This window comes from Malus sylvestris, chromosome 13 (assembly GCF_916048215.2).
Source record: "Malus sylvestris chromosome 13, drMalSylv7.2, whole genome shotgun sequence".
Classification (NCBI taxonomy): Eukaryota; Viridiplantae; Streptophyta; class Magnoliopsida; order Rosales; family Rosaceae; genus Malus; species Malus sylvestris.
The window spans coordinates 25,904,679-25,921,109 of NC_062272.1; the positions used below are offsets into that span (position 1 = coordinate 25,904,679).

The 16,431-nt window shown below is 38.4% G+C and overlaps 3 long non-coding RNA genes across 3 annotated transcripts; all 3 read left to right on the forward strand.

Moving 5' to 3' along the window:
- Positions 1-655: 655 nt before the first annotated feature.
- LOC126596893 (uncharacterized) lies at positions 656-16,177 on the forward strand. Its single transcript, XR_007614060.1, has 13 exons — positions 656-829; positions 913-1,076; positions 1,178-1,246; positions 1,945-2,003; positions 3,004-7,357; positions 7,441-7,604; positions 7,706-7,774; positions 8,473-8,531; positions 9,532-13,885; positions 13,969-14,132; positions 14,234-14,302; positions 15,001-15,059; positions 16,060-16,177. It is a non-coding gene; the product is annotated as an uncharacterized LOC126596893 (long non-coding RNA).
- LOC126596894 (uncharacterized) lies at positions 8,538-8,946 on the forward strand. The gene is made up of 2 exons (XR_007614061.1): positions 8,538-8,760; positions 8,865-8,946. It is a non-coding gene; the product is annotated as an uncharacterized LOC126596894 (long non-coding RNA).
- Positions 15,066-15,474, forward strand: LOC126596895 (uncharacterized). Its single transcript, XR_007614062.1, has 2 exons — positions 15,066-15,288; positions 15,393-15,474. It is a non-coding gene; the product is annotated as an uncharacterized LOC126596895 (long non-coding RNA).
- Positions 16,178-16,431: the final 254 nt, after the last annotated feature.

A 16,431-nucleotide genomic window follows, 5' to 3' on the forward strand; every position in this document is an offset into this window, starting at 1 on the left:
TATTTTCTATCAAACCCATGTTCCTTTTAGTATATCTAATGGATGACGATATACTATTTAGAACATATTTTTACACACTTCTTTATAGTATCGATGATGGATGACCTTATACTATGAAGATTTTTTCATATATATGTACCTATATTTGGAAAGATTATATTCAATGGTTTTGTGCATAGCTAGTAGACAAATATCGACATTCAGGTTGGGTGCTGTAGGAGCCTGTGGGTGATGATACTTATATTAACCTTCGGGTTGGGCGTTGTAGGAGCCTATGGGTGATGATACATATATTGACCTTCGGGTTGGGTGCTGTAGGAGCTTACGGGCGATTGATACTTGTGAAAGAAGTGTTTTGAATGAAGAATTCTATATGCCTTCGGGCGTTACTGATATCACTAGTTAGCACACTATATACAATATGTCACAGCCCGTTCCAAATTATTATATTCGTGGCTGTGAATGGACGAAATTGCCCTTAAGAAATACTAAATTTGTGAAGCTCAGGTTGCTAATTATCTAGGTTCCTAAGTTTGAAAATAAAATGGAATTTAATAAGGATGGAACTTAGATTTTTAGGTTAAAATGTTAAAGTTTGGTGTTTGGAGATTGGAATAAGGACCATGTGGGATCCCCACATCCCTCAAAACCCTCCTCATTTCCCGTTCACTGTCTTTCTCTCTCCTCCACGATTTCTCACTCTCTCTGTCTCTCTCCTTCGAACTCACACGGACCACCACCAAAACCACCCTAAATCTATACCAACGTCAAGTTTGAGACCACCATTGGAATCCTGAGGACTTCACGATCACGTTGGTATCCATTTCAGGTAAGTTTTACTTCGGAAAACCTAGATTCTAAACTCCCCATGAAAGTGTACTGTTCATGAGCTTTGAATTGGTTGATTTTTAGGACAATCCAAGCTCATAGTGAGCTTAGTGAGGTCCCAAGGAAGCTCGGGGTGCTTCGTTGGAAGTTTTTGGACGTAAGAACACGGAGATCGACAAGTTCAAAGTTTGGCCGGAGCTTTCGAGGCTTTTTCCGGCGAATCCCCGACGAGTTAGGAGTCGAGATAGGTATCAATCTCTTCGTCTCGTCATTTACTACAACTTTCCTTTTTGTTTCACTCAATTTCGTTGAGTATTGAAGAAGTTATACTCATTTGAAAAATACCCAGTTTCCGGCGACCTCCGAGGCTTTCGAGGCAGTTTCCGGCCAAACCACGGCGAACTAGGTGTTGTGCAAGGTACCATTATCTTTGTCTCTTCAAGGGCTACAACTTTCGTTTTTGAATCACTTGATTTCGTTGAGAAATGACAAAGTTATGGCAATTTGAAAAACTGTTCAGAAAACGGCCGCCGGAAAAACCAGTCCGGCGACCCAAGGAAGAAGAAGGTGCTACAGTAAGAATAAAAAATAAAAATAAAATTATTTTAAAAATATGTCGACGTCCGTGACGTCGAGTAGATCACTGTGGTATATTCATATACCTAAATTGAACACCGTATGAGAAAGTTATTGAGGATTGTTGGTTAGGTGTTCAAATAACGTTTTATAATTTTCACATTTAGGTGAAAATGTGAATTGACGATCCGACCGTTGGATCGTCACCAAACTTTGATACGTTGTAATACGTAATATTTGAGGATTATTGGAACTTACGGATTGGGAATCCGAGTTACGGATCTTCCGGAATTGGAATTGTAAGTCCATAATATAAAATGTTAACCGTCACTTAGTTTTGGAAATTGACGGAGATCCGACCGTTGGATGGTAATGAAATTTTAGGATGTTGTCCTAGAGGTATATTGTGGACCTCTGGAAGTTATGGATTTAAAATCTGAGTGGCAGATCTTTCGGATCGAACTACGTAGTGACGTATTTTATATAAGTTATATATTCTATCGATATGAATTCTGAGGTTGGATTTGATTACTATTCTAGGCGGCGATCGTCATGACGCCTTGATGTGTGGTGCTAGGGAGTTGTAGGGCGAACTCCAGGTGAGTGGGCAGTTTTGTTTTCCGTATATATATATACTTGACGTTTCCCAGAAATTGAATTGAAATGAAAATATGTTTAAAATGAAATGCATATGAGTTATGTGGAAAAACGGGAAGTGAAATACCATGCATAGAATTGATATGAAAAGTATATAGAAATGTGAGTTGAAATGCCATGCATGAATTAATATATGATGCATATGTATGAATTGGTGCGGTGGACGCACATGTAAGAATTAATATATGATGCATATGTATGAATTGGTGCGGTGGACGCACATGTAAGAATTGATTTATGATGCATATGTATGAAATGGTGCGGTGGACGCACAGGTGAGTATCAGGTGATTATTTAAATACTGTTATGATGATGTTGATATATATTGAGCTCAAATCCTGCACCATGGTTTAGTGCTTATAGTATTCACCGCATCGCACGCTCGCCTTGGATCCAAGTAGATGCTAGTCGTACAGTCCACGCGGAGTGGGTACGACAGACCAGTCGCGAGAGTGTTAGTGAGATTCCGACTGGTGGGTGACCTTAGATTATGTGCACAGATGATTTATGAGAAGCACTAGAGCGTAACTTGTGTGCAGAAGGCCGGACGGGTCACAGAGGTGACTCCGGTAGAGTGATAATGATAGATTTTGAGCTCTAGGTTCAACCGTACAGGGCTATTAGAGGGCCTACGGTTGATTACTTTCTTGCACCTGATATGATTATGTTGATGCATTCATACCTTATTACTGTTGAGATGATGTGGCATGGCATAATTAATATGAGAAATGTTGAGATGACATGGCATGGCATGATTGATAACGAGATAATGTTGAGATAGTAAAAATGAAGTTTTGAGAATATATATGTATATTTATATTTTACATTTCTGGGAAAGTATACAGGTTTTACGGAGAGGGGTTACAACGTTTTGAGAAATGTTTGGATTTGGAAAAGAATTGTTTTACTGACCCACTCAATTTTGGTTTTGCGCCCCTCCAGGTTCAGGAATCACAAAGGTGTGGTGACTACGAGGAATTCGACGGTGTTCTGACAGATTGGACAAAATTAGGACTCACCTTCGGGTGTATCAACTTATAAATTGTATAATTAAAGCTTCCGTACTGTGCAAATGGTTACGTCACTCTCACGTGACGGCCAGCATGCCCTCCTTCGGGACGGGGTGTGTCAGTTGGTATCAGAGCATGGTTGCAATCTTGGACATCTTGAGAAGTTTCTAGTGAATTCTGTCAGAACTACACCGCCTCGTAGCAAACCACGTAGTTAGAGGAATTTAGTCTCCCTGATTTAGCGGTTTGGGGGAAACTATTATTATGGTGATTCAGTATATTATCAAAATGGACATTTTAAGACGGGTTATGAGTTGAATTTGAATCACCTTATGAAATGATGAACCTGAGGGAGCGGAGTGACGGTTTAACCAATTGGAAAAGATGTTTCGGAATATGCAAGTCAAAGGAATCTTCCTTCTGACAAGGGGTCGAGACGACTACCTGGTTTTGGTTATGAATTTGTATCCTGGTGGAAACAGGAGTATGAATTGTTGTCACCAGAGGAATCAGTCGATTGAGAATTGTTTAAGGACTTGTTTAAAGGAAAAGTTTATCCCTCCGGCATTTATCGATGGTAGTAAGCAAGAGTTTGCAAATGTGAATCAAGGAAGTTGACGATAAAGTTAATGATTCGTCATATCAAGGATATAGAAAGATTCAGAGCTTCGAAAGAAGTGAAGCTAGAGTTAATTCTTCCAGCTGAGGTTTTAATGTCGCTGGTCAGAGTAAAAGTGATGGATATACTGGTAATCCCAGATATTTGAGACAAGGTGTCTCGAGTAAAGGAAATGTACCTTGTGCAGCAGGTACAAAATTAACACTTTGGGAAATGTGAAATTAATGAATGTGTTTATGTGAACAGAAGGGACACAGAGTTGTGAATCGTCCCTAGAATCAGTTGTACTCAACAATTTTCCATGAAATCATAGTGTCGATTCAGCAGAGTTATGGATTTAGTAGTTTGGTCGGATTGACCGTGAGTACAGAGATATTTGATGAGTTATATGTTCAGCCGTACAGGCCACGAGAAGTGGATTCGATTGACACATGCGAAATTTGTGAGTTATAGGCTCGGCCGTACCGACCATGCGGAGTGGATCCGGCCGACGTATTATTGAGATAAGAGTTGAATCAACCGTATTGGTCATTCTAGTTGACTTCGGCTGATATATTTCTTATTATGTATGATATTACCTAGAGAGTGGTAAATAAATGTAGTTGAGACGAGTGTATGTATTTTGCATTGAGTGACAAAATAGTAATGTTATATCTTTGTGAGTGGTTGCCTACTTATCGAGACAACGATGATTTATCAGTATTGCGGGCTGCAGACCGTAATATTAATAACTCATTCGTGGATTCGTTAAGCAAGCAACCCGGTAGATTATTTTATGTTAGTATTGTACTTATTTGGAATGCTTAATAATAATAAAATATATATTGTATCAGTTAATTCTGTTCCATTAGATTGGTTGGTTATAATTGTGACAAGACGAAATGTTATGGGAAACCAGTACTTTCCATCGATCTGGATGAACAGAGATTACTTTTGTAAGTATGCAAAGTGGATTGAGTCAGGCCGTTATTTATGCTGTGAGAGCAAAGAGATTGTTTTCGAAAAGCTGTCAAAAATACTTAGCTCATGTGGTGCTAAATGATGTTGTTTGGAGTAGTGTGAATAATGTCGAAAGAGTTAGACTTTTCTTGATGTCTTCCCTGAAAGTATACCTGGATTGCCTTCAGGCAGAGATATGAGGTTCACTATTGATTTGTTGCCAGGTATAAATTTATATTGGAGATTGGTTCATGATGAGTTAAGGGAATTGGAAATTCAGTTGAAAGAATTGGTTGATAAAAGTTTCATTCAACCTAGTACAACACTTTTGAGGAGCCCCAGTTTGTTGGTGAGGAAGAAAATGGATCTTGAGACTGTTCATTGATTATAGACAATGGAGTCGGGTAACGATTGAGAACCGTTATCCATGGTGATGTACTGATGTTTATTTAACCAGCTCAGAAGTAATTGCGAAGATTCAAAGATTGAATTGAGATCTGGTTACTACCAATTGAATATTATAAGTGACGTTGATCATAAGATAGTTTCTGGACTTGTTATGGTCCTTATAAAGTTTGGTGATGCTATGTGGATACTCATGCGGTTTTATGAGTTGATGGATGAAGTATTCCAATAATGCCTTGATAATTGATATCATTTTCATTGAAGATATTCTGGCATATTCTGAGCCAGAGCAGAGCATGTAAACGTATTAAGTCGGTAGAACAAAGATTGGAAGAATGTCGATTGTATGCTAAGTTTAGCAAATGCGAATGTTGGATGAATCAAGCAGCATTTCTGGGATATGTTATATATTCTTAAGGTATTCAAGTGAATCCTTAAAAGGTAACAGAAATTAAAATTTGGAACAACCACGAGTCGTAATTGAGATTTGGAATTTCTTAGCTTACCAGGCTATCTTGGATGGTTGTGAAAGAATTTTTAGTCATTGCTTTGTCATTAACGAGACTGATGAGAAAAGAGGTTATGTATGAGTGGGAAGGAATTGTAAGCAAAGGATTCAACAACTGAAGTATTTCCTCACTCATGCACGTATTTTAATATTCCCAGAAGATAGCGATAATTATCGGTATATGGTGATGTTACATTAAATGTTCTTGGATATGTACTAATGCAAATGTTAGGGTGATTGCATACGTTTCACGACAAATGGAATCTCATGAGATGAATTACCCTACTAGTGATTTGGAAGTCACGATTACCATCCTTGCTGTGAAGTTATGGAGACATTATATTTTAGTGAGAATGCAAGATTTTACAAATCAAAAGAGTCTTCAATATCCATTACTTGGAAGGATTTTGATATGAGGCAGCGAAAGTGAATTGTATTGCTTAATGAACATGATTGTACGATCAGGGTGATCGTAAAGTTTGTTCTAGCTGAAGCACTTGATAAGAAGACTGCAGTAAGAATTAATATCTAGTACGCTTGCCAAGATTATCTTCTTGTGGATTGGAAATCAACTAAAGTAAAGTTAAGAATGAAAGATCGAGAAGAAGTTATACTTGCTAAGTTTCAAGTTAGGCCTTTTGGTAAGGTCGTACTCGAGACTCAAATGGTATGTGGATACAAGAAAACAAAAAGTATGTGCCTAATGCTGAGGATTTGAAGCAAGCAAATATTGGACGAAGTTCACTGTTCAACTTCTGCAATATTCCGAAAGTAATAAGGTTTATCATACCATTCGACATTTTTATTGGTCAGCAGATTGAGGCAGAAAGAAATAAACCTTTGGATTGAGACAGCTATTTTCTGTTTCGAAACGGAAATGGAAAGAGAATTGGATTACGGAACTGCTAAGTTTCTTAAGTATGTTGGTTGCGCAGTTTCCGAAGTGAAGCCATAAGGTTCATGAAGTGTGTCATGTGTGTGTTTTGTTGACTTGTGAATGGAATATTTCTGGGTAGAGAAAGATTCGATCGAGAAAGAGTTTTAGTAGACCCTGAGACTATGGATGAGTCTCCTCAAAGTATTCAGGTGATTAAGTTAACCTAAAAGTAACCAGGAATGACAAAAGACATCAACAGATGGATATGCCACTAATCGAGTATATAAGGTAAATGGTTTTATATTTTAGAAGTGTTCACCTTAGAAAAGTAGAATTTGGATTGGAAAAAGAAGGTTCTGAGAGTTAAGATAGAGTAAATGGTAAAAGTTTTGTGAAGGAATCATTCAGTGGAAGAAAATTACGTGGGAGAAAAAGAATCGGATGAAAGAAACTTACCGAGGTTGGTATAAGTGTTGATGAATTGGTTGGTTGCTGGAATTTCGGGGACGAAATTCTATAAGGAGGGAAGATTGTCACAGCCCGTTCCAAATTATTATATTCGTGGCTGTGAATGGACGAAATTGCCCTTAAGAAATACTAAATTTGTGAAGCTCAGGTTGCTAATTATCTAGGTTCCTAAGTTTGAAAATAAAATGGAATTTAATAAGGATGGAACTTAGATTTTTAGGTTAAAATGTTAAAGTTTGGTGTTTGGAGATTGGAATAAGGACCATGTGGGATCCCCACATCCCTCAAAACCCTCCTCATTTCCCGTTCACTGTCTTTCTCTCTCCTCCACGATTTCTCACTCTCTCTGTCTCTCTCCTTCGAACTCACACGGACCACCACCAAAACCACCCTAAATCTATACCAACGTCAAGTTTGAGACCACCATTGGAATCCTGAGGACTTCACGATCACGTTGGTATCCATTTCAGGTAAGTTTTACTTCGGAAAACCTAGATTCTAAACTCCCCATGAAAGTGTACTGTTCATGAGCTTTGAATTGGTTGATTTTTAGGACAATCCAAGCTCATAGTGAGCTTAGTGAGGTCCCAAGGAAGCTCGGGGTGCTTCGTTGGAAGTTTTTGGACGTAAGAACACGGAGATCGACAAGTTCAAAGTTTGGCCGGAGCTTTCGAGGCTTTTTCCGGCGAATCCCCGACGAGTTAGGAGTCGAGATAGGTATCAATCTCTTCGTCTCGTCATTTACTACAACTTTCCTTTTTGTTTCACTCAATTTCGTTGAGTATTGAAGAAGTTATACTCATTTGAAAAATACCCAGTTTCCGGCGACCTCCGAGGCTTTCGAGGCAGTTTCCGGCCAAACCACGGCGAACTAGGTGTTGTGCAAGGTACCATTATCTTTGTCTCTTCAAGGGCTACAACTTTCGTTTTTGAATCACTTGATTTCGTTGAGAAATGACAAAGTTATGGCAATTTGAAAAACTGTTCAGAAAACGGCCGCCGGAAAAACCAGTCCGGCGACCCAAGGAAGAAGAAGGTGCTACAGTAAGAATAAAAAATAAAAATAAAATTATTTTAAAAATATGTCGACGTCCGTGACGTCGAGTAGATCACTGTGGTATATTCATATACCTAAATTGAACACCGTATGAGAAAGTTATTGAGGATTGTTGGTTAGGTGTTCAAATAACGTTTTATAATTTTCACATTTAGGTGAAAATGTGAATTGACGATCCGACCGTTGGATCGTCACCAAACTTTGATACGTTGTAATACGTAATATTTGAGGATTATTGGAACTTACGGATTGGGAATCCGAGTTACGGATCTTCCGGAATTGGAATTGTAAGTCCATAATATAAAATGTTAACCGTCACTTAGTTTTGGAAATTGACGGAGATCCGACCGTTGGATGGTAATGAAATTTTAGGATGTTGTCCTAGAGGTATATTGTGGACCTCTGGAAGTTATGGATTTAAAATCTGAGTGGCAGATCTTTCGGATCGAACTACGTAGTGACGTATTTTATATAAGTTATATATTCTATCGATATGAATTCTGAGGTTGGATTTGATTACTATTCTAGGCGGCGATCGTCATGACGCCTTGATGTGTGGTGCTAGGGAGTTGTAGGGCGAACTCCAGGTGAGTGGGCAGTTTTGTTTTCCGTATATATATATACTTGACGTTTCCCAGAAATTGAATTGAAATGAAAATATGTTTAAAATGAAATGCATATGAGTTATGTGGAAAAACGGGAAGTGAAATACCATGCATAGAATTGATATGAAAAGTATATAGAAATGTGAGTTGAAATGCCATGCATGAATTAATATATGATGCATATGTATGAATTGGTGCGGTGGACGCACATGTAAGAATTAATATATGATGCATATGTATGAATTGGTGCGGTGGACGCACATGTAAGAATTGATTTATGATGCATATGTATGAAATGGTGCGGTGGACGCACAGGTGAGTATCAGGTGATTATTTAAATACTGTTATGATGATGTTGATATATATTGAGCTCAAATCCTGCACCATGGTTTAGTGCTTATAGTATTCACCGCATCGCACGCTCGCCTTGGATCCAAGTAGATGCTAGTCGTACAGTCCACGCGGAGTGGGTACGACAGACCAGTCGCGAGAGTGTTAGTGAGATTCCGACTGGTGGGTGACCTTAGATTATGTGCACAGATGATTTATGAGAAGCACTAGAGCGTAACTTGTGTGCAGAAGGCCGGACGGGTCACAGAGGTGACTCCGGTAGAGTGATAATGATAGATTTTGAGCTCTAGGTTCAACCGTACAGGGCTATTAGAGGGCCTACGGTTGATTACTTTCTTGCACCTGATATGATTATGTTGATGCATTCATACCTTATTACTGTTGAGATGATGTGGCATGGCATAATTAATATGAGAAATGTTGAGATGACATGGCATGGCATGATTGATAACGAGATAATGTTGAGATAGTAAAAATGAAGTTTTGAGAATATATATGTATATTTATATTTTACATTTCTGGGAAAGTATACAGGTTTTACGGAGAGGGGTTACAACGTTTTGAGAAATGTTTGGATTTGGAAAAGAATTGTTTTACTGACCCACTCAATTTTGGTTTTGCGCCCCTCCAGGTTCAGGAATCACAAAGGTGTGGTGACTACGAGGAATTCGACGGTGTTCTGACAGATTGGACAAAATTAGGACTCACCTTCGGGTGTATCAACTTATAAATTGTATAATTAAAGCTTCCGTACTGTGCAAATGGTTACGTCACTCTCACGTGACGGCCAGCATGCCCTCCTTCGGGACGGGGTGTGTCAGTTGGTATCAGAGCATGGTTGCAATCTTGGACATCTTGAGAAGTTTCTAGTGAATTCTGTCAGAACTACACCGCCTCGTAGCAAACCACGTAGTTAGAGGAATTTAGTCTCCCTGATTTAGCGGTTTGGGGGAAACTATTATTATGGTGATTCAGTATATTATCAAAATGGACATTTTAAGACGGGTTATGAGTTGAATTTGAATCACCTTATGAAATGATGAACCTGAGGGAGCGGAGTGACGGTTTAACCAATTGGAAAAGATGTTTCGGAATATGCAAGTCAAAGGAATCTTCCTTCTGACAAGGGGTCGAGACGACTACCTGGTTTTGGTTATGAATTTGTATCCTGGTGGAAACAGGAGTATGAATTGTTGTCACCAGAGGAATCAGTCGATTGAGAATTGTTTAAGGACTTGTTTAAAGGAAAAGTTTATCCCTCCGGCATTTATCGATGGTAGTAAGCAAGAGTTTGCAAATGTGAATCAAGGAAGTTGACGATAAAGTTAATGATTCGTCATATCAAGGATATAGAAAGATTCAGAGCTTCGAAAGAAGTGAAGCTAGAGTTAATTCTTCCAGCTGAGGTTTTAATGTCGCTGGTCAGAGTAAAAGTGATGGATATACTGGTAATCCCAGATATTTGAGACAAGGTGTCTCGAGTAAAGGAAATGTACCTTGTGCAGCAGGTACAAAATTAACACTTTGGGAAATGTGAAATTAATGAATGTGTTTATGTGAACAGAAGGGACACAGAGTTGTGAATCGTCCCTAGAATCAGTTGTACTCAACAATTTTCCATGAAATCATAGTGTCGATTCAGCAGAGTTATGGATTTAGTAGTTTGGTCGGATTGACCGTGAGTACAGAGATATTTGATGAGTTATATGTTCAGCCGTACAGGCCACGAGAAGTGGATTCGATTGACACATGCGAAATTTGTGAGTTATAGGCTCGGCCGTACCGACCATGCGGAGTGGATCCGGCCGACGTATTATTGAGATAAGAGTTGAATCAACCGTATTGGTCATTCTAGTTGACTTCGGCTGATATATTTCTTATTATGTATGATATTACCTAGAGAGTGGTAAATAAATGTAGTTGAGACGAGTGTATGTATTTTGCATTGAGTGACAAAATAGTAATGTTATATCTTTGTGAGTGGTTGCCTACTTATCGAGACAACGATGATTTATCAGTATTGCGGGCTGCAGACCGTAATATTAATAACTCATTCGTGGATTCGTTAAGCAAGCAACCCGGTAGATTATTTTATGTTAGTATTGTACTTATTTGGAATGCTTAATAATAATAAAATATATATTGTATCAGTTAATTCTGTTCCATTAGATTGGTTGGTTATAATTGTGACAAGACGAAATGTTATGGGAAACCAGTACTTTCCATCGATCTGGATGAACAGAGATTACTTTTGTAAGTATGCAAAGTGGATTGAGTCAGGCCGTTATTTATGCTGTGAGAGCAAAGAGATTGTTTTCGAAAAGCTGTCAAAAATACTTAGCTCATGTGGTGCTAAATGATGTTGTTTGGAGTAGTGTGAATAATGTCGAAAGAGTTAGACTTTTCTTGATGTCTTCCCTGAAAGTATACCTGGATTGCCTTCAGGCAGAGATATGAGGTTCACTATTGATTTGTTGCCAGGTATAAATTTATATTGGAGATTGGTTCATGATGAGTTAAGGGAATTGGAAATTCAGTTGAAAGAATTGGTTGATAAAAGTTTCATTCAACCTAGTACAACACTTTTGAGGAGCCCCAGTTTGTTGGTGAGGAAGAAAATGGATCTTGAGACTGTTCATTGATTATAGACAATGGAGTCGGGTAACGATTGAGAACCGTTATCCATGGTGATGTACTGATGTTTATTTAACCAGCTCAGAAGTAATTGCGAAGATTCAAAGATTGAATTGAGATCTGGTTACTACCAATTGAATATTATAAGTGACGTTGATCATAAGATAGTTTCTGGACTTGTTATGGTCCTTATAAAGTTTGGTGATGCTATGTGGATACTCATGCGGTTTTATGAGTTGATGGATGAAGTATTCCAATAATGCCTTGATAATTGATATCATTTTCATTGAAGATATTCTGGCATATTCTGAGCCAGAGCAGAGCATGTAAACGTATTAAGTCGGTAGAACAAAGATTGGAAGAATGTCGATTGTATGCTAAGTTTAGCAAATGCGAATGTTGGATGAATCAAGCAGCATTTCTGGGATATGTTATATATTCTTAAGGTATTCAAGTGAATCCTTAAAAGGTAACAGAAATTAAAATTTGGAACAACCACGAGTCGTAATTGAGATTTGGAATTTCTTAGCTTACCAGGCTATCTTGGATGGTTGTGAAAGAATTTTTAGTCATTGCTTTGTCATTAACGAGACTGATGAGAAAAGAGGTTATGTATGAGTGGGAAGGAATTGTAAGCAAAGGATTCAACAACTGAAGTATTTCCTCACTCATGCACGTATTTTAATATTCCCAGAAGATAGCGATAATTATCGGTATATGGTGATGTTACATTAAATGTTCTTGGATATGTACTAATGCAAATGTTAGGGTGATTGCATACGTTTCACGACAAATGGAATCTCATGAGATGAATTACCCTACTAGTGATTTGGAAGTCACGATTACCATCCTTGCTGTGAAGTTATGGAGACATTATATTTTAGTGAGAATGCAAGATTTTACAAATCAAAAGAGTCTTCAATATCCATTACTTGGAAGGATTTTGATATGAGGCAGCGAAAGTGAATTGTATTGCTTAATGAACATGATTGTACGATCAGGGTGATCGTAAAGTTTGTTCTAGCTGAAGCACTTGATAAGAAGACTGCAGTAAGAATTAATATCTAGTACGCTTGCCAAGATTATCTTCTTGTGGATTGGAAATCAACTAAAGTAAAGTTAAGAATGAAAGATCGAGAAGAAGTTATACTTGCTAAGTTTCAAGTTAGGCCTTTTGGTAAGGTCGTACTCGAGACTCAAATGGTATGTGGATACAAGAAAACAAAAAGTATGTGCCTAATGCTGAGGATTTGAAGCAAGCAAATATTGGACGAAGTTCACTGTTCAACTTCTGCAATATTCCGAAAGTAATAAGGTTTATCATACCATTCGACATTTTTATTGGTCAGCAGATTGAGGCAGAAAGAAATAAACCTTTGGATTGAGACAGCTATTTTCTGTTTCGAAACGGAAATGGAAAGAGAATTGGATTACGGAACTGCTAAGTTTCTTAAGTATGTTGGTTGCGCAGTTTCCGAAGTGAAGCCATAAGGTTCATGAAGTGTGTCATGTGTGTGTTTTGTTGACTTGTGAATGGAATATTTCTGGGTAGAGAAAGATTCGATCGAGAAAGAGTTTTAGTAGACCCTGAGACTATGGATGAGTCTCCTCAAAGTATTCAGGTGATTAAGTTAACCTAAAAGTAACCAGGAATGACAAAAGACATCAACAGATGGATATGCCACTAATCGAGTATATAAGGTAAATGGTTTTATATTTTAGAAGTGTTCACCTTAGAAAAGTAGAATTTGGATTGGAAAAAGAAGGTTCTGAGAGTTAAGATAGAGTAAATGGTAAAAGTTTTGTGAAGGAATCATTCAGTGGAAGAAAATTACGTGGGAGAAAAAGAATCGGATGAAAGAAACTTACCGAGGTTGGTATAAGTGTTGATGAATTGGTTGGTTGCTGGAATTTCGGGGACGAAATTCTATAAGGAGGGAAGATTGTCACAGCCCGTTCCAAATTATTATATTCGTGGCTGTGAATGGACGAAATTGCCCTTAAGAAATACTAAATTTGTGAAGCTCAGGTTGCTAATTATCTAGGTTCCTAAGTTTGAAAATAAAATGGAATTTAATAAGGATGGAACTTAGATTTTTAGGTTAAAATGTTAAAGTTTGGTGTTTGGAGATTGGAATAAGGACCATGTGGGATCCCCACATCCCTCAAAACCCTCCTCATTTCCCGTTCACTGTCTTTCTCTCTCCTCCACGATTTCTCACTCTCTCTGTCTCTCTCCTTCGAACTCACACGGACCACCACCAAAACCACCCTAAATCTATACCAACGTCAAGTTTGAGACCACCATTGGAATCCTGAGGACTTCACGATCACGTTGGTATCCATTTCAGGTAAGTTTTACTTCGGAAAACCTAGATTCTAAACTCCCCATGAAAGTGTACTGTTCATGAGCTTTGAATTGGTTGATTTTTAGGACAATCCAAGCTCATAGTGAGCTTAGTGAGGTCCCAAGGAAGCTCGGGGTGCTTCGTTGGAAGTTTTTGGACGTAAGAACACGGAGATCGACAAGTTCAAAGTTTGGCCGGAGCTTTCGAGGCTTTTTCCGGCGAATCCCCGACGAGTTAGGAGTCGAGATAGGTATCAATCTCTTCGTCTCGTCATTTACTACAACTTTCCTTTTTGTTTCACTCAATTTCGTTGAGTATTGAAGAAGTTATACTCATTTGAAAAATACCCAGTTTCCGGCGACCTCCGAGGCTTTCGAGGCAGTTTCCGGCCAAACCACGGCGAACTAGGTGTTGTGCAAGGTACCATTATCTTTGTCTCTTCAAGGGCTACAACTTTCGTTTTTGAATCACTTGATTTCGTTGAGAAATGACAAAGTTATGGCAATTTGAAAAACTGTTCAGAAAACGGCCGCCGGAAAAACCAGTCCGGCGACCCAAGGAAGAAGAAGGTGCTACAGTAAGAATAAAAAATAAAAATAAAATTATTTTAAAAATATGTCGACGTCCGTGACGTCGAGTAGATCACTGTGGTATATTCATATACCTAAATTGAACACCGTATGAGAAAGTTATTGAGGATTGTTGGTTAGGTGTTCAAATAACGTTTTATAATTTTCACATTTAGGTGAAAATGTGAATTGACGATCCGACCGTTGGATCGTCACCAAACTTTGATACGTTGTAATACGTAATATTTGAGGATTATTGGAACTTACGGATTGGGAATCCGAGTTACGGATCTTCCGGAATTGGAATTGTAAGTCCATAATATAAAATGTTAACCGTCACTTAGTTTTGGAAATTGACGGAGATCCGACCGTTGGATGGTAATGAAATTTTAGGATGTTGTCCTAGAGGTATATTGTGGACCTCTGGAAGTTATGGATTTAAAATCTGAGTGGCAGATCTTTCGGATCGAACTACGTAGTGACGTATTTTATATAAGTTATATATTCTATCGATATGAATTCTGAGGTTGGATTTGATTACTATTCTAGGCGGCGATCGTCATGACGCCTTGATGTGTGGTGCTAGGGAGTTGTAGGGCGAACTCCAGGTGAGTGGGCAGTTTTGTTTTCCGTATATATATATACTTGACGTTTCCCAGAAATTGAATTGAAATGAAAATATGTTTAAAATGAAATGCATATGAGTTATGTGGAAAAACGGGAAGTGAAATACCATGCATAGAATTGATATGAAAAGTATATAGAAATGTGAGTTGAAATGCCATGCATGAATTAATATATGATGCATATGTATGAATTGGTGCGGTGGACGCACATGTAAGAATTAATATATGATGCATATGTATGAATTGGTGCGGTGGACGCACATGTAAGAATTGATTTATGATGCATATGTATGAAATGGTGCGGTGGACGCACAGGTGAGTATCAGGTGATTATTTAAATACTGTTATGATGATGTTGATATATATTGAGCTCAAATCCTGCACCATGGTTTAGTGCTTATAGTATTCACCGCATCGCACGCTCGCCTTGGATCCAAGTAGATGCTAGTCGTACAGTCCACGCGGAGTGGGTACGACAGACCAGTCGCGAGAGTGTTAGTGAGATTCCGACTGGTGGGTGACCTTAGATTATGTGCACAGATGATTTATGAGAAGCACTAGAGCGTAACTTGTGTGCAGAAGGCCGGACGGGTCACAGAGGTGACTCCGGTAGAGTGATAATGATAGATTTTGAGCTCTAGGTTCAACCGTACAGGGCTATTAGAGGGCCTACGGTTGATTACTTTCTTGCACCTGATATGATTATGTTGATGCATTCATACCTTATTACTGTTGAGATGATGTGGCATGGCATAATTAATATGAGAAATGTTGAGATGACATGGCATGGCATGATTGATAACGAGATAATGTTGAGATAGTAAAAATGAAGTTTTGAGAATATATATGTATATTTATATTTTACATTTCTGGGAAAGTATACAGGTTTTACGGAGAGGGGTTACAACGTTTTGAGAAATGTTTGGATTTGGAAAAGAATTGTTTTACTGACCCACTCAATTTTGGTTTTGCGCCCCTCCAGGTTCAGGAATCACAAAGGTGTGGTGACTACGAGGAATTCGACGGTGTTCTGACAGATTGGACAAAATTAGGACTCACCTTCGGGTGTATCAACTTATAAATTGTATAATTAAAGCTTCCGTACTGTGCAAATGGTTACGTCACTCTCACGTGACGGCCAGCATGCCCTCCTTCGGGACGGGGTGTGTCACAATATATGTTTTATGAAAGTTTTTATGGCATGCTAGGGTTTCGGAAAACCTATCATATATTATACTTTTTCATAAAACTTTTGGGGGTTAGTATGCTGAATAACTATTTCAGTATTATGTATATATCAATTTGGTCTACTCATGTTTGTTTTGCGCCCCTTCAAGATTTAGAATTGAGGCGT